This window comes from Hydra vulgaris, chromosome 08 (assembly GCF_038396675.1).
Source record: "Hydra vulgaris chromosome 08, alternate assembly HydraT2T_AEP".
NCBI lineage: Eukaryota > Metazoa > Cnidaria > Hydrozoa > Anthoathecata > Hydridae > Hydra > Hydra vulgaris.
Genome location: NC_088927.1, coordinates 1,857,595 through 1,876,737, shown reverse-complemented (window position 1 = coordinate 1,876,737; position 19,143 = coordinate 1,857,595). Strand labels below are relative to the sequence as shown.

General features: G+C 28.0%; 1 protein-coding gene across 2 annotated transcripts in view; it reads right to left on the bottom strand.

Moving 5' to 3' along the window:
* Positions 1 to 19,143, bottom strand: part of LOC100197243 (heparan sulfate 2-O-sulfotransferase 1) — a 30,290-nt gene that overhangs the window by 1,284 nt on the left and 9,863 nt on the right. The window contains exon 1 of one of the 2 annotated variants that reach the window (XM_065802258.1): positions 9,170 to 9,414. The exons of the other annotated variant lie outside the window; for it this stretch is intronic. The gene's annotated coding sequence lies outside the window, so the exon portion shown is untranslated. Of the gene's footprint in view, positions 1 to 9,169; positions 9,415 to 19,143 lie in introns of those variants that run through there. 2 annotated transcript variants of the gene reach the window in all.

Below are 19,143 nucleotides of genomic sequence, written 5' to 3'. Positions count from 1 at the left end.
ATATTTGTTTACATGCAAGTATTTAATTTTATGCAAAGATTAAAACTAAAGTCTAAAAAATTTCAATGGAAATGTTAATTATGTATTTGAAACAAGTTAAACAGTTTTTTAACTAAAACGTGCTAGTAACAAGAAAATTGGCTTGCATTCTGGGCAATGTTGAATGAGGCGTTGAGGAATCTGGATTAAGGCGTTTTCTTTGGGTTCTAAACTTTATTCTGTTAAATCTATATAAACAAGTTAGCGTCTGTCAATTCTCTAATTTTGCTTTAATAACTTTGCAAGTAATTTGTAACATGAATATAAAAGTGTTTTATATTTATTTAAAGTATTTTATTTGAAATAATTCAGTTTAATAAAATTTCTCTCTGCATTTCAGTTTGGCAAACTTAGCTGTCATTTTTGCTAAAATTGATCCTTTCTTATAATTTTATTAAATAGTTATGATGATAAACTGCTTATAGTGACCGAGGACCAATAAAAGTTATAACTAATGATAAAAACTATGGTTAAAATAATTATTGTAAAGTTTATAACAATGACATAAATTATAAAAATAAGCATAACATTTGCAAAAACTATGACAATAACCAAAAAATTATTATTACAATGGTATCACTATCATTAAAAATAGTATTAATATTAATAGTATTAATTAATAGTATTAAGATTTGATTATTTATAAAAAGATTTCTAATGATAATTTTTATAATGCCAGTAACAAAGTTAAAAAAAATGTATGACAAAATTAATAATAGTTTTATAAATACAGTAATATAAAAAAAGCAATAATAGTAAACAATAAAATTAATTAAATAAATATACTCGAATAAAAATTTCTTAATTTGGTTTCGATTGAGAAGAAAAACGTTGGTAATAAAAGAGTATTTAGTTAAGATCTTTTTTTTCATAAATAATATTATTTGGTTCCAGTAAGAAATACATTGATGTTTTATAGAGAGCTTACCATATTTGATATTGTGGAAAAAAGAAGTGTACAAAATAAAATTTTCAGTATTTTGAGTGTAATATTTGTGTGTGTCACTTGTTTTAATAAAAACGTTATTAAACGAATTAGGTAGTTTATTTTGAAGAAAATCAAACACAAAAAGATAATTTGTTAATTGTAAAAAATTAAAAATGAAGCTTAACAAGATCTTGAAATTTTGGAGTTTTAATTCAGAAAACCCAATTTGGATATTAGATCGTAAAGGAAAAAATATCATCATTCATATGGAAGTGCGTTGGAAACTGTTTATACGATTTGACAGAAAACTACCTTTTTGACCCCAGACAGTGCAACAATAACTTAGATGGCAGGAGAACAAGGATTAGTAAATTGATTTTAGAATATGTTAAAGAACATTTTTATTTATTAAATTTTAAAAATTGATATGCTATATAAATTTTTGGAAATATGTCAATAATATCGTTGTCAACATTTTGACTAAAAACATGCAAATGATACTATTTAGTGTCACTTTCGGCCTTTCTGACTATTTTTTTAAGTATTTTTTTTGCATAATACTTGAGCCATCATGTCTGTCCACACCAATTGCTTATATTAATTTTATATTTTTTCAATAGATCTAAAATGATGTTTATCAAGGATTTTTCTTGGTGGCTTTAAATTTGTAGAAAATAAGAATATCTATACACATATTTAGATAACCAAATATGGCAGAAAATTATTCTTTGTGAGAATTATCAGGGTTGCCACTGTTTTTAAGAACAAAATTCCCCCATTTTCCTGATGTTTTTGGTAAAATTTTTCTTTTTTCTCCCTGTTTTTCCCTTATTTTTTCTTTAAAATTTTGGTTATGTCCCCCTGATATTTCCAGCATTCAAACACCCAAAGTTAACATTAAAACTTCTTCATTATCTCCAGAGCATTTTTACCTCTAAAAAGACAGATACTATAATCCCCCAATGAGTAATGAACCAATCAATTTGTTTAAAAATTAAAATAAATAATCAAATACTTCAACCAACATATAAAATTAGTCTTTAAATATATATATATATATATACATATATATATATATATATATATATATATATATATATATATATATATATATATATATATATATATATATATATATATATATATATATATATATATATATATATATATATATATATATATATATATATATATGAAATGTTTGAAATAAAGATCAAACAATTTTATGTTAGAAAAATACAATTATTTGTTATTGACTTTTTTTTTTTCTTAGGCAACATAACTAAAGCCTCTTAAAGAATCTTTATTTCTTTTTTGTGTTTCTCACTTTTTCGCTTACAATGATTGCCTTTAGTAAGAAGACGTTTTATTTGAGAGATATCCTGCTGTTTGCCAGCTTCCTTGGTGAATGTAATAATTTCCTCATTGTATGTTTTACATACTTCATTCAATACTTTTTGCTTTTCCTGAAGTCCCAATATTTCCTTGATCTAAAAGAATTATCACGCTATTTTCTTTTTCTTTTGCTTAGAGTTTTTTATTTTCTCCAAATAGTTTTTATATTGTAATGAGGCACTACAAACAGCCTTTATCATTTCATTGTTTATATGTATTTTGTGAGCTTTCGATTTGTTTGACACCATAATATCCTTCATAGTTCAACGAGATATAAGTGACATTTCTTTCATGTTTTCACTGAGCATATTACTTTTAATACTGAAACCTCTCTCAATTGATGCTTGCCCATGACATAACGTAAAAATAAATATAAATTTTTTTTGACAAAACCTCATAATCTACACCAACTGTAATGGTTTCCAAATAAAATTTGTCTAAACGATTTCCAGCGTGAAAATTTTTAAATGCGGATAAAAGAGTAGATAAACTTTCCTCTAACAACTTTGAAAATTGTATGAAAGCTTGATCACATTCATTTGAAGTAATATGTGACCAAGTAAGAATTAGATGTAGTACGGATTTCATCTGATGAAGAAGACCAGCTTTTTGTTTAGAAAGAGTTGACACTGGGCTGATGCAAACAGTTATTTCCAGAAAATAAAATCGATTCAAACTTCTTTAGAACATTTTTTCCAGGATTCTAATGATAATGAGACGGCAATCTTTCAAAAATAAAAGGAATCATTGGGGCATTGGTTTGATTTCTCAGTAAGATTTTCTGCAACAAACTTGCAATGTAACCAAAAAACTTCAATTTAGTCAAAGTTTACTCATATTTTGTTCCCCCTAACACTGTGTCATAGCTTTTTCATTTTGGTCGCTTACTTTCAGGAAGAGTCTACCAATACTTGTTTGTTTTTTTAAAATTCTCCCAAATTAAACAAAGTCTATCTGCAACTTTTTGGTCTTCAACCCAGCGTGTTGAGCAAAATGCATAAGATAAACTCTAACATTCAGAAACAGTTACATAATCAGCACTTCTAGCGGGAGAATCATGAAAAAGATGATGCTTTCATTAACTTCCCTATACTCCATTCAGCCGATTGAAAACTTGATTTAAAAATTCACATGCATTACATGAAGATTACAAATCCCAACGTTAAGAATTTTAGTTAGCTCTTGTCGATCACGCTGCTTTTCAAGAAGATTAAGAAGGGACCAGTTTACATTTGAACCATCCATACTTAGTTGAGTCAGATTTATGATATTAATTGTTGACAAAGACGTAGTAATGCTTTCAATTAAATCTTTTGCTGTGGGGTGACCTAAAAATTTAGAGTCAAAGTATCTGGATTCAACATGATTTAGATCGCTGCTCCAAAACCGAATTTTTAGATTCAATTAACAATTTTGGAAAGAATTGTTCAGGCTTTCATCAAATGAAACAGTATAATAAGGAGATTTTTTTATATCTTCAGTTAAGAGTCTGTGAAAATAAGGCCCAAGACCAAAATTAATTATATAACCAAGTTTTGTTCTACCCATTTCATAAGATTTAGCAGTATTGCTATACGAGAACATTTTCTGATAAAGTAGGCCATTTTCTTTTCACGAATTCAATAAGAAATTATTTTGTACTGCATTTAATACAGAACTGATTTCTGCACAACTTTTATCGCATTGATCTACTGTAAGAATTGCTTGCTTTTTAGATGTAGACTGTGCAGGCCTGAAGTAGAAAGATACTGGCTTTGATTTTTGGCATGTTTTTTGCCATCCATGTGACATATCATAGCTCTTCTGCCTATATTTGACAAATTAAATTCAACTTGGCATATTTTGCACTTGGCTGACTTTTAATCTCTGCCTTTTATCGGCCATTTTTCAAACAAAGTATCACTAAACCATTTTTCTTTGAAATACGTTACCATTTTAAATCTTAAAAATTTGTACTATTCTAAAAAAGAGTAAATGTAAACACAATTTGATTAATTTTCTTTAAAAATGTTAAACATTAACCCTGGTACGCTGGAAAAGGAAAATTTTTATCAGAAAATATTTCTAAACATTAAAGAAAAATTAAAAAATTCCCTGATTTTTCCTGATTTTTTCCTAAATCAACTATTTCCCCCTGATTTTCCCTGATTGTATTTAAATTTCCCTGAATTTCCCTGATTTAGTGGCAACCCTGATTATCAAAACTAAAATCTAAACATTTTAAACGTTTTGAGACATATAAGTTAGTTTATCGCAAACGGTTTTAGACGAATAATAAAGATTTCTTTAGAATTTATTTTGCATTTTTTGCCTACGTGTTGCTTCATTTAATCATATGACTTCAAAAGTGCCACAAAAGCATCTTCCAGCTAAAAAATGAAAAACTGACCACAGCCACAACAATTAATGAATAAGTCCACAGCCCAATAATTATTCTTGTATCAAATCCAGCTTACCATATAATCATTAACATGAGCTTTTTTATAATTTCTGAATATACATTAAATATCTTTTTTGCTGCTTCCGTGGTTAGAAATAAATTTATCAGCATTTTTCCAATTGGAAAAATATTGACGAAGAGAATAATTATTTTTGTTTATTTATTTGAATTTAATGATGTATTTTGCTACACAATGCTCTTATAAACAAAGATATTGTTGGCTTAGCATACGGACAGCCACAAACAGTCATAAAGAAAAATACAAAGCAGCGTCCGTTATTGATCAGTACCGGCGCACTGAGGGTCAGTGACTGGACAAAAGTATAAAATCCAAAATTAGAATTTTGATGTCTAAATGGTTTCAAACCTTTATAAAGATATTATAAAACAATTTAAAACCGTTTATATGCACTTAAATTTTTAATGAATATACTAATGCTGTGGTTGAAGCAGACGCGAATGTAAATTAGAAAAAAAAAATTATAAAGAGAAAAATGTTGTTTAAAAACTCGATGGAAATAAATAAAATTCACATAAAATATTGCACTTTTTAAAATATTGTATTATAACTCCATATATTATCAAGATTTTAAAAGTTGTTAGACTAAAATTGGTAAATAATTAACATATTTATAGCAGTTTTAAATATGGTTAATATGTTATATTTTAATGTCTAACTTTTGCTTTTAATTGACAATATATATTTTTTATTGCTACCTCTTGCTTTTATAGTCAGATATTTTAAAGCTTATGTATGTTTGTTTTAATAACTTCATAAATCTGGCTGCCACTAGGCGCCACTTTCGTTTTCTTTTACGTTTGAACTCTTTTACCTAACAAAAAATCTGTAAATATTGCGCTCAAAAATTTTTATTCGCACAAAATTTTAAAAAACGTGTATAATATATATAAATATCTATCTATCTATCTATCTCTCTCTCTCTCTCTCTCTATATATATATATATATATATATATATATATATATATATATATATATATATATATATATATATATATATATATATATATATATATATATATATATATATATATATATATATATATATATATATATATATATATATATATATATATATATATATATATATATATATATTTATTTTTATTTTTATTTGGTTCTTATTTATTTAGCGCTTGTCAAACCAAATGGATTTAATAATCTATTTTGGTTACTCCGGTTGCGGTTACTCCTTTTAGATGTTGAAATGCTGTTTTTATTAAGGCTTCATGTGTGTCACAAGAAGCAAAAGTCACTAATTTATTTGACTTAACAGCCTTTCGTTTATTTATTTTGATTATAGATTCAAAGTAAACTAACCGGTGCAAAGTTTATTAGAAAGAATTTAGCCTGGCTTGAAAGTGATTTTAATACCACATTAATGAAAGATAGTAAAAATAAACAACCCAGCAGATCTGCGTTATCATTTCAAGAATGGTCATTTAAACAAAGAAAAGAAAATTTGCAACTTTGTCAGCTTCAAATTCTCGTGAGTTATTGTTTGCTAAGCTTGTACTACTTGTAGCATACATTGTCAAAGATTTTTGGTGATTGTGAACAATATGGTCATACAAATTTTAAAAATTTTGTAGACGCTAGTAAAATCTGCTAATTAAAAAAACTAATTAATTAAGCTAGAATATAATTTTTTTCTACAGGAAAACAAGTTTATCTAGCAACGTGTAATAGTACGTGTAATAACACTCGTTAATCATATAAAACTTAAATAAGTTTTGCTTTTCACGAGCGAGGAGCTCATAATAAAATACGTTGTAAATAGTGTACATTGCACAAATAAAACATATGCAACTATTAAAAGTTAGTTGCTACTAAGCAAAATTAGGTATCCATAGCAACTAAATAAAAAATATATTCACTTTTTTAAAAAGCACGACCTCATATTGGTACTTATGTAAAATTTGGTGAACATAGCACTCGTAAAAATATCTGCAAATACCAAAACTAGTTTTTTGCTATCCGAAATTTAGCACCCATAGCAACGAATTAAAAAAATAACATGAATTTTGTCCAGTAAAAGTAAATTCTGGCCCACTGTGCGACATATTACTCAAGCGCTGAGTTTAATTTCAACCGGTTTTGTACAACAGTCCGGGTTTTACCATTTCGTTTGGCACTCTAAACAACCGTGCTATCCACCCATATAAAAGATTATAAAAACTTTTTTTCGCAAATTTGTTGTTGTGATTGCTAGGAAACGATTCGCAAACCTTTTAAGTAACACAATTTCGATCACAGTTTTTGAAAGTATTTAGGCAAAAAGAATTTGTTCTTATTTTTGATTTCTAATGGCGAAGATTTGAAGTTAGAGATGTTATTTCGATTAAAAAAAAAAAAAACCTTTGGTAAAATACATAATAATTTTATCCTCATTTTATAACATGTCATGTGGACATAGCACAGAGTCAGATTCATTGTGGCCGTGGAGATCGCAATGTTGCCGTGGAGATGATTCTCGCAAAACAACATCTTGAGGAAAAAAATTAAAAACTTTGGTATCAAAAACATCAGCTTAATAAAAAAATAAATAAGTTTACTAGGAAAAGAAAATTTTTGTTTGTTTTTATCATAAAAACTCAATACTTGATTTAATTATTTTGTTTTTATCATAAAATTTTGGGAATTTATTTAAGGAAGGGTGTATGCAAGGAAGGAAGAGTGTATGCAAGGAAGGAAGAGTGTATGCAAGGAAGGAAGAGTGTATGCAAGGAAGGAAGGGTGTATGCAAAAAGTGAAGGGGATGCCAACTACACAAAATGATGAACCATAACAAAAAAATTTTTGAATCAACTGGTTTTTCAAAAAATTATAGGGTAAAATTAGAATCCTTATCAGTAACTTCAAAACAAGTTGGGGAACATGGGGCAAGATGACAACCTACAGTTATCTCTTAAGCAAAACTAAATATAACAGTCGACTTTAGCTGAAAGGAAGTAGATTACATTTACTTGATTTATCAATGGTTTCTTTTTAAAAATTATTTTTGTGACGAAAGTTAAGTATTAAAAAGTTTTTCCGACATTGAGAAAAAAACTTTTTATCCTCGTTTTACTTGATTTATTACATCGCTACATCACCAGCTAAAGGTAAGCGAGAAATTTCTATTTAATTTGATGAAACTGGAAGCCATACAAGAAGTATTAGGCTATGATAATTTGATTATGTACTGATTCTGATTCATTTTAAAGATTGTATTAGCCTGGGGCAAGATGGCCGGGGCAAGATGGCTTGTCCGTAATCTATATTAAACGGAAGTTTACATGTACTGTTTGCTATTCTTGTATTGTTCAGTAATTATTTTATTACGAAATACAATATTTGTTTGACAATAGTTTTATTTTGTTGCGTTGGAGTTTGCTACAAACTGATTACTAGGTTGTTACTGTTATTTTTTGCATTGGCCGATATAAATGTATAGTTTATTAGTTTTAAAAGTTACACCTTTATTTGTATTACTTTTTTAATAAAAAAGAATTTGTGATAATGGTTTTTGAGGCGTTTATAGCTTCATAGATTTTTCCTTTCTTAAAGTTTTAAACCTTGTTAACTCAAATCGTCATCTTGCCCCGCATACGGTGCAAGATGACGATTTGAGTTAACATCGTTTAATGAGTTTTTCCTTAGCTAATTTCTACTTTTAGAGTGGTTTTTTGATTCATCAGTGACGCGGAATAATTTTTTATCACTTTTAAATCAAGTTTTCATTTTTGGGACAGATATTGACTAAGATACAGGCGTTTTCCGAAACGTTCGTCATCTTGCCCCATGTTCCCCTAATCCAAAAATGTACTTGAGCGAGTTCAGATATCTGTTGAAAAATTTTAGATAAAATTTTTTCAAAATAATTTATTTTGTTAAAGATGTTTAAATTGAAGTTTACAAAATATTTGAATGTTTAGCTTTAAGTGTGATCACTCTCTCTTTTTCTAAAAAACTTTTAAACTTTCTATGCATTCTGAACCAAGCTCTAAGTATTACATTTGCTTATCGATATAATAGCAACACTGCTAATTTAGTGACTTTTTCATTGAGTGGTTAGCCACTTCTTTCGTTCATCCTAATCCAAATCAAAAATTTATTTTCTAAGTTCCTAAGTTACTTAAAGACTCTATTTAAAAAAGTAAAACTTTTAATTTTAAAATAGGGTCTCAAACACAGCGGGGCCATGGGTTTTGTCTTCCTTAACCGCATCCTTTCCTAATCCAGCACTGATAATGAGAGATTTATAAACAAATGCATAAGAAATTTTTTTTTTAAGTTAACCCTCTCCTCACGCTCATATATAAATCAAATTTTTAAAACATTAAAACTTAAAATATTTTGACTTACCAATATTATTTTAATCTTTTCAAAAGTTATTTTTCTTCTTTTTTTACTTTTTTTTTTTTTGCATCTATTTCTGTTACTTTTTTTTTTTCTTTGTAACTTTTTCTTTTTTGTTACTTTTTCTTTTTTGTTACTTTTTCTTCTTCATGTTATCACAGTAGCGTCATTGTAATTTTTATTTATATTATTTTTTTATTTATATATTTTTTTATTTCAAAAATTGTTTTGTTTTTTCAAACGCTAAATTTAAAGTTTTCAAAACTTAAAAATCCCGAAGAAATAAATTCTAACGTTGAGTATGGCGTGATCTTTGCTACTGCGTTTGTCATTTATCAAATGTTTATATTTAGCTAAGTTTTAACTAAAAATTTTTTTGACGTATCTGTTTTTTTGTGTAAGTTAACATATCTTTGAGTAGTTGATTAAAAGCTTTGATTATAAGATTAAAAGCTTCGTGTTTGATAAAATATCATTGAGGAGTTGATTATAAATAGTTTTTGTTTTTAAATCTGAAACTGATTTGTTAAATGTCACTTTAAAAAGTTGAAAAATTGACATAATTATGAAAAATTGACATAATTATGTCAATTTTTTATTCTGTGGGAAAATATTATTAAAGTCTTTAAAAAAGAACAGTAGGTCACAATTATTAATAGGAATGTTACTTTTAAAAACATCCAATACTTCATACAAATGTTATGTTTATGTGAATTTTCTCTTAAGAAAGTTCACCTCAAGTTTAAGCTTTTTTGTTTTTGTTTTTTGATATTGTATTAACCATTATTTTATCAACTTATTTTCTATTTTCGACTTGCATTTTTTAGTTAACATTATATAGCAATTAAGTTTTTATAGCATTTTTTTAGCTCATCGACAAGAAGAAATTATAAACAAGAAGACCTAGGTTGAAGGGCAAGTCAGCAGAAAGGGTTAATTTAGGAATCCGGTGTAAAAATTGTGTGGGAATGTAAAAAGTTACTATTGTTTTACGTAGTTAAAACAATAGTAACTTTCTGTTCTTAAAAAAACTTTAATTGTCAAAACTTTGTGAGCGATATAATCACGGCAGAAGATGTATTTCCACGTAATACGTGTAAGCAACTTTGTTTAAAATTATTGCTAAAGAAAATACAACTTATTCGGCGGTCTTGATCTTTTTAAACCTGAATGGTCAACCAATGCTAAGTAAGCTATTTCAAAAAGACAAAGAAACATCATTGTTAGAAACTAGTAATTGTTACGAAGTAAAGAATGCGGTCAGGGAATTAAATCACCGGTCAGTATTTTACGCAGAAACAATATTGATAAAGTTATTTCTTTGAAAACTTGTATAAAAAATACATAAAAGCTAATAAATAAACAATTACAACTATTTTGGGTTATTTTAGTCTGCAAAATATAATAGTAGGTTTGCTAACAAATGTCTACCTATGTTTGCAGATTAAATAATATATATTTGCCATCAACAATTTATATATCGTGATTCAAAAGCAATAAAAAAAAAGTCTCTACCGTGATGCAGAAGCAATGAAAGAAAAAGTGTCTGCTGTGATGCAAAAGCAGTGAAAAAAAGTCTCTATTGTGATGCAGAAGCAATGAAAAAAAAAGTCTTTACCGTCATGCAAAAGCAGTGAAATAAAAAAGTCTCCGCCGCAATTAATATTCAATTTTTTTTTTTTTTGTCGACTAGATTATTTATTTACTAGTCGAGAAGGAAACATCGTAATAGCAGAGCTAATCAGGATTTAAACCTGCAATCCTGCTGCTACGGCTAATCATTATTCCGAACTTTTTTCCAGCGATTTAACCAACTGAGCTATCCCGGCTCGATATCGTCATGCAGAAGCAATCAAAAAAAACTTCTACACAGATGCAGAAGCAGATAATGCTGACGCTCAATGCGTTCGGATAAAATTAAAATGCAAACATTTCCTCTAACTATTGAAAAGCTATTTTCATCGTCGAGCCATTTAGTTTCTACATACAACGTTATTGATAATTTATGTTTTATTTTTTCTATTGGTTAAGACAACATATAAAAAAACTTTTTAAGTTGCTTGATAAAGGCTCCGTAGGTAAAAAATTTGTAAAAAATCTTAAAATGTTAAAATCGTTTACTCTAAGATTTTAGAGAACAAACAAACGATCGAACTCACAAAAACTACCATACCTTTGAATAATCATTGGCAATTTATAGAATAGATTTGTACAACCAATATTTTACAATTGATGTTAACTGGATTTATCAATAACAAAAAAACGTTTTCTACTTTTGTTGATTACAAATTTCTAAAATTACTACACGCTCTATAATTTTTGTAATTTTATGGTAATTGGCACTCTCGTTCCAAATCTACAGCTTCTATTTGTCAAAAACTTTCCATCAAGTTTATAAAATGGTTTTTTAAAATTGTGTAGCATCATTAGTAGGTTTCTAAGATATTAGAGCAAATATTCAAACAAATGAAATCGCAATAAATCGCAATTTTTCGCAAAATTTTAAGAAGTAAACTTTTTTCATTAGATAGCAAACTTATAAAAAATCAATAAAGTTGAAGTACTTATTAAAATCAAACGTTCCACAGCGTTTATAATATATAAACTTTTTTTTTTTAATAAAAGATTAATTTAAAAAAGTTTGCAATAAAACTTTTGTCGCTTTCTAAAGATATCCACTTTTGTTTATATATAAATCAAAGATTTTCATAAAATATGCTTGAGGTATAAAAAGATATACATTTGCATTAAGTATGGATTTTAAGACGAATACAAAATAAACGTTTTTATTTAAAAAAATTTTGCTTAATCATGTAGCTATTTATGTGTAAACTATGGATCGTTTCATATCTCAAAATATTTTTTATGCGTAAATGATTGTTTTAGTAGAACTTTAGTTGTTAACCATTAGGGACAAAAATGCTAATAAATCTTTTGACATTGACTCTAAAATAAACCTTTTAAACATCTCTTACTGAGATTCGAATAGGATGCTTATTTAAATCGTATATTTGAAACTATGAACTACTTTTTTTTATCTTTTTTTTTTTGGTTATTAAGGTGTTCCAAAAAGACCCGACGGTCAAAGAGTATCACAGAAAAGTATTTAACTAGAAAGTGAACTTTCTAATGAACATTTAACTAGGCGTGAACTTCCTAGCACATCCGCGGTGCTCTGTGACAAAGCTGTTTGGTCTTCTTGGGGCACCTAAATAACAAACAAACAAAAACAAACAAAAAAAACCTTTATCTCACCCATCTTTTGCTTCCTCGTTTAGCTATAAATTTGTTACGCTCATTGTAGTTAAGGTGATTTACAAAATATTCGAATTCTTTTATTTGGAATTAGCATGGTTTTTTAAGCATATTATGTCCAAACATGAGCATTAGATAGTACATTTTTTTTTTTCTCTTTCAGGTTTTTTTAATATTTAAAAAAACTTTTCTTTATTTATATATATATTTTTAAAACCTTTTTATTATTTCCAACAGTGAATCTAAAGAACATCATTTTGGAGTGTTTTGATCACTTTCGCTCATCGGCGTTAACACGAATTTAGTTTGAATCTTTTGAAAAAGTGCCTAAATTTACTATAGATGATAGTTCTAATCGGTTCTGACTTGTATTAACTATATATATTTTTCAAAATATAATATTTCTATCAATTTTCACAAAAATTTTTAGAATTATACCGCAAAACTTATTATTTGAATTTTTTTCGTCTTTTCGTAAATTCACAGACCTGATCATTTAACGGTAATATGTCGTAGTCAACAAAATATTATACTGACGCTATAATATTTTAAGATTGCCTTAACTATACCGAGAGTTCTTAAAAAAAGTTTTTTTACCAAGAAATTTAATTAGGTTCCTTCAGGATTTTATCAGATGTTGTAGTATTTCATCCGTATTTAAATGCAAATACCTATAGATTTTACATAACGGAATAAACAAAAAATACTCTTTTATACATCCTTTTTGTAAATTACCAGTTTAAATCTAGACAATTATTAGATGTATTATAAATCACAACATAAGACTATAATTTAGAATCAGTAAATGTTGTTTACCAATATTTCTGAACTTTTAACTTCTATTTTCTATGCTTTGAAAAATAGAAGATTTTTTCTCATAAAGAGCAAATTTAAAGTTTGCTAAGTCTAAACTTTAAATTTGTTTTTTTTTTTGAGTGTAGAATTTGTTTTATTCAAATATTTGAATAAAACAAAATCTATTCTCATAAAAAGCAAATTTCAAGTGCAGGCAAATCTAAAGGTAGTTAAATTTGGTTTTTATGAGAGTAGAATTTGTTTTATTTAAAACAAAATCTATTCTTACAAAAAGAAAATTTTAAATTTTATCAGGAAAAAGCTATTAAAATAGTTTATCAAAAATTTACATGTTTATCAATATATTAAAATATGTTTATCAATATATTAAAATATGTTTATCAATATATTAAAATATGTTTATCAATATATTAAAATATGTTTATCAATATATTAAAATATGTTTATCAATATATTAAAATATGTTTATCAATATATTAAAATTTACATGTTTATCAATATATTAAAATATGTTTATCAATATATTAAAATATGTTTATCAATATATTAAAATATGTTTATCAATATATAAAAATTTACATGTTTATCAATATGTTAAAATATGTTTATCAATATATTAAAATATGTTTATCAATATATTAAAATATGTTTATCAATATATAAAAATTTACATGTTTATCAATATATTAAAATATGTTTATCAATATATTAAAATATGTTTATCAATATATTAAAATATGTTTATCAATATATTAAAATATGTTTATCAATATATTAAAATATGTTTATCAATATATTAAAATATGTTTATCAATATATTAAAATTTACATGTTTATCAATATATTAAAATATGTTTATCAATATATTAAAATATGTTTATCAATATATTAAAATATGTTTATCAATATATAAAAATTTACATGTTTATCAATATGTTAAAATATGTTTATCAATATATTAAAATATGTTTATCAATATATTAAAATATGTTTATCAATATATAAAAATTTACATGTTTGTCAATATATTAAAATATGTTTATCAATATATTAAAATATGTTTATCAATATATTAAAATATGTTTATCAATATATTAAAATATGTTTATCATTATATTAAAATATGTTTATCAATATATTAAAACATGTTTATCAATATATTAGTATTTTAATAAACTTGCAATTCTTCGTTTAAACTTTTTTTTTTTATATTGATAGTATGTTACTTTTATTTATTTATTTATTTTGCGATTTAAAATAAAGTTTGAAATAATTTTACAACAATAATATACAACGAATAAAAGTTTGGAATGAAAATGGCAGAAGACAAGGTTTTACCACCCAGCCCCGTTAAATTAATTGAAAGGCACAGCTGATTAAAAAAAAGAAAGTAGAATGATAAAAATTTACGAGAAATATGTCTCAACAATCAATTTACTGTCTGATAAAACTTTTATTTTTTATGTTTTACTGTTTGTTTTTTTAATATTATCATGATTTTTTTAATTGTTATTAATTTTTTTTTTTTATTTTTTTTTTTTTATGTCTTTATTTTTTCCTTTATATAACAATATATATATTCATATATATACACACAACTCTATCAAATTCCATATTGCATCAACATATTGCGTCAGAATAATAAAATAATTGTTATACCCATATTATGTTATAGTAGCTGATGTAGCTGTGAATAAATGCAAAATAAATGTTTTTTAAGCAAATTTTATTGAACAGATGCTTTTTTTATACAAAATGTCAAAAAAAAAAAATTTTCTACTAATATGATATGATTACTTCAGCTAATATGTTCATTCAGAATTATGCCCTTACACTTAATTAAACATAAATAAAAGTAACTTGGTTTATGTCTATTTGTTCCAAGAGAATGTACTCTGTATGTAATATCTTACACAATATCTTATAGTGAACTGATGTTCTAGTAAAAAAAATAGACAAATAAGAGTTTTTGGAGTACTTAGGAACAGTCGCAGAAAAAGTATGAGACTTAATTGAATGAAGAATAATACGAAAATCAATTTTCGTAGATGGCACAAGAGACGCTAGCTCTTTAGAGCACTGCCTGTTATAGTATTTGTAGAAAAGAGAAAGAGAAACAACGTTACAACAATGTGATAATGGTTGGAGGTTGGCTGCAAGAGCAGGTCCAACAATGTTTACAATGCGTTTTTGCACCTTGTCTTGAAGAAAAAGGGCTTCACTAGAAGATCCGCCACAGATATGGCAACAGTATTCCATACAAGGACGGATTTGAGATTTATAGAAATAAATAATAGAATTAAGTAAGAAAGTGTCGAGCTCGATAAAGATATGCAACCTTGGCAAATGCTAATTTTGCAATGGATTTGATATTCGGTTTCCAAGAAAGATCAGAAGTTTTATATTTATACGGTTTCCAAGAAAGATCAGTAAGTTTTTATCCTAGAAGATGAAGGTTAGATTACTCATCAAGTACATAACCGTTCATAAATCAAGAAAAATCTAATTATTGCAATAACAATTGGCTGAAAAAAATTGAGTTTTATCTGAATTAAACTTCATTAAACACTGTGAGCCCCATGCTGTAGCAGAAGTAAGGATTTTTTTAATCTCAGATGCCCCCTTTAAGCAATCAGAGAGTGTTGGCTTCTTATCATGACAAGAATAAATGGGAGTGTCATCAACGAACAATGCCACCTTAGATGTGAGAATATCTGGAAGATCACTAATATAAATTAAAAAGAGTAAAGGGCAAAGGATTAAACCTTGAGAAACCCCTGAAACTACAGGATATGAAAAAGAGTGTTGTCCATCGAGGACAACATATATACTACAATTGGAAAGGAAGGACTCAATAATCTTAAAGATGTTACCAGATACACCGAAGAAGAAAGCTTATGGAGAAGAGCTTTTTTATTCAAAAGCTTTAGAAATGTCAAGAGAGGTAGCCTTAATCTCTCCACCTTTATCTAATGCACGATAAAATCTATCGGTTATTACTGTTAGCAAATCAGCTGTAGAACGAGAAGATCGAAATCTATATTAATGATCAGAAAGTAAGTTATTAGATGAGACATTAAGTGTTTGTTAACATGAGAGATTAAGTGTTTGTTAATTAAAGATTCAAAAACCTTGCTTATGATAGGAAGAAGACCAATGGGGCGGTAGTTAGACGAGTCAGATCGCTCTCCAGAATTTTTGAAAAATAAGATAACAGATGCCGCTTTCCAGCATGCTGGAAAACAAGACTCAGATAAACATTTTTTAAATAGTTTTGAAAGTATGGATGGCAGCTCCGGAAAATACTTCCGCAAGACTAAAACAGGTATGTTGTCTGGACCAGTAGCTGTAGAAGAGTCTAAGCAGGAAATCACTTCTGATACAGAGCCTGGAGTGATACAAATGTTAAGCAATGGATCGACCAGTTTGACGGCTATATCAGGTACAACGCAACTAGTAGAATTAAGAAATGGTATTGATGAAAAGTTCTCAGCAAACAATTCAGCTTTGTTTTTAGGTGAGGTGACAAAATCTAAACCATACAAGAGAGATGGAATTAAAAATTTGCCCTTATTATTGATACTGTTAAAGACTATCCAGAAGTTATGATTGCCAAACTTTTGTGATGAAATACGAGATTTCATGACCTGAGAACAGCGGGCATTGGTGTCAGACAAAACTTTTTTACAATGGTTTCTAGCAATAAGAAACAGACTTCTGTTTTCTGGAGAATTGTTTTACCGATAGATATGGAAGTAACAGTTTTGATTGGAAATTGCCGCAGCGCTATGTGAGGAAAACCATGGAGAAGAGTGAGGCTTGACCTGGAATTGTCGAGAGGGAATAAAAGATTCCATGCCAGCCTGAATCTACGAAGTTATGTAAGAAGCACATTTGTCAACAGGAAGCAAAAGATTTCTACCCAAGGGCCATCACGAAGAAAATCACGGATAGAGTCCCAGTCAGCTTTAAGGTAGTTGTAAGAGGTACAATGAAAATGGGATTCAGATGATGAAGAAGAATGAGATAATAATTTCAGAGAGATCAAACTGTGATTAGAAGCACCTAAGGGTAAATTTGGAGAAACTGAGCACTGACTAGGATTAGAAACAAGACATAAGTTGAGTAGAGAAGGTAAATGATTCGAGTTGTCTGGAAAGCAAGTTTGAAAGTTGACTATTTGAGTTAAGGGTTGACAAGGGCAAAAGTTGAGGGTCTTTAACACTAGGGCCAAGCCATTCAGTGTAATGGGCATTAAAGTCACCAACAACAACAATATCGTATGGCTGCTGTATAAAGAGAGAGGGCCTGGTCAATTTGATAAGAAATAACATCGAAAAGAGTGCAGTCGTGAGATGAAGGAGAGCAATATAGAACAAAGATAAAGGTGATAGAGAAAAATGGTGCTAAACGAAAGCACACAAAAGAATAGTCCATGAATTCAAACCTAGTTTCCCGACAAATTGGTGAATTCTTACGAATATAAATGCCCAGGCCAAGCATATGACTATTGGAGTCTTTACGAATAAAAGGAAAGTAACCCTCAGCACTAAGATCGCAAGATGAGAAAGGTGAACTCAAATTAGTCTCACAAACAGCAAATTGGTCTGGTGAGCTTTGCAAGAGATACGACTCAACAGAAGAAAAGTTACTTCGAAGACCACGAATATTAGTGAATGATAGGTTTAGAGAACTTTATGATGATGATGTTTTTTTGTGTTTTATAATTTTTTGTACTTTAGTCATTTTTAAATTTGTTAAAGAACTTGACTCAAAGCATAGATAGTATTCAGTACACTATTTAATAGCCCATGCAATTGCCTCATTATTATTAATAAACCCAAAGCCGTAACAGAGGGCTCCAAATGTGGCCTCAACAATGCACACTAAAAGTAAGAGCAGGGACACCATCCATGCGCAACATGGCACTGTTAGAACTCTGATATTTTTCAGCTGTTAATGGAATCAGCCTCTCTGAGAGCTGATTCCATTAAAACCACAAAGTTCAAAAAACTTGACTACCAGCCGGCTTCAGAACAATAAAGTTAAGTTTCAGAGTTTTACCCTCATTCGGAGGTAATAGAATGAGTTGCCTAATCATAAATATAGAGACACAAGCAAAACCCATGCATTGAGTCAAGAAGATCGAGCGTTCAACATCCTAAACTAGAAACAATGTATAAAAAAAATATCTGCGCCAGCCTAATAGATGAAGAAGGGGTGCGAGGCTGGTCAACAGATAGAATCTGTTTACCCCTTAAGTCTTTTCCTAGGAAGCTTTCCATAAGACAGTAGCCGAATGTGTTTAACATCTGCCCAAGATGAGTATATTTATTGAGACACCATCTCTAGCCTTTACTTAACCGCGAGCCCCAAGTCGGAGTTGACTTTTCCTAGCCTTTGCTTAAAAAAGCGTATCCTACAAGGCAGCAGGACATGAAGCAGGTTGTACTGGTTTACAACTTTAGTACATGTTTTAGTAATATACATTATAATCTACATCTATAAGTAATCTTCAAATACATTGTATTTGTAGATGCACAGAATATAGTGTATTATTAGTTAAGTGCGCAAATAAACATAAAAATTTATTTTTTTAATGTTCATTTGGTTTTTGATGCTTTTTTCACAAAGCACCGGGGATTAACATTTAATGAATTGGTTTTCTATTTTCAACATAACCGCCAACGTTTGTGTACCTCAAAATGGTTTCAAACTCGAAACCCCAGGATTACTTCGTAATCATTACGTGTACATTACATCGTAATTAGGGATGGCTTTTTTACTTCCTTTTTTTTTACTTACACGAGTAAGTTAATTTTTATCAAAAGTAAATTGCATAAGTAATTTTAAATGTTTTAGGTAAATTTACATTTCTGTATAAGTAACTAATTTTTGGCTCGCAAGGG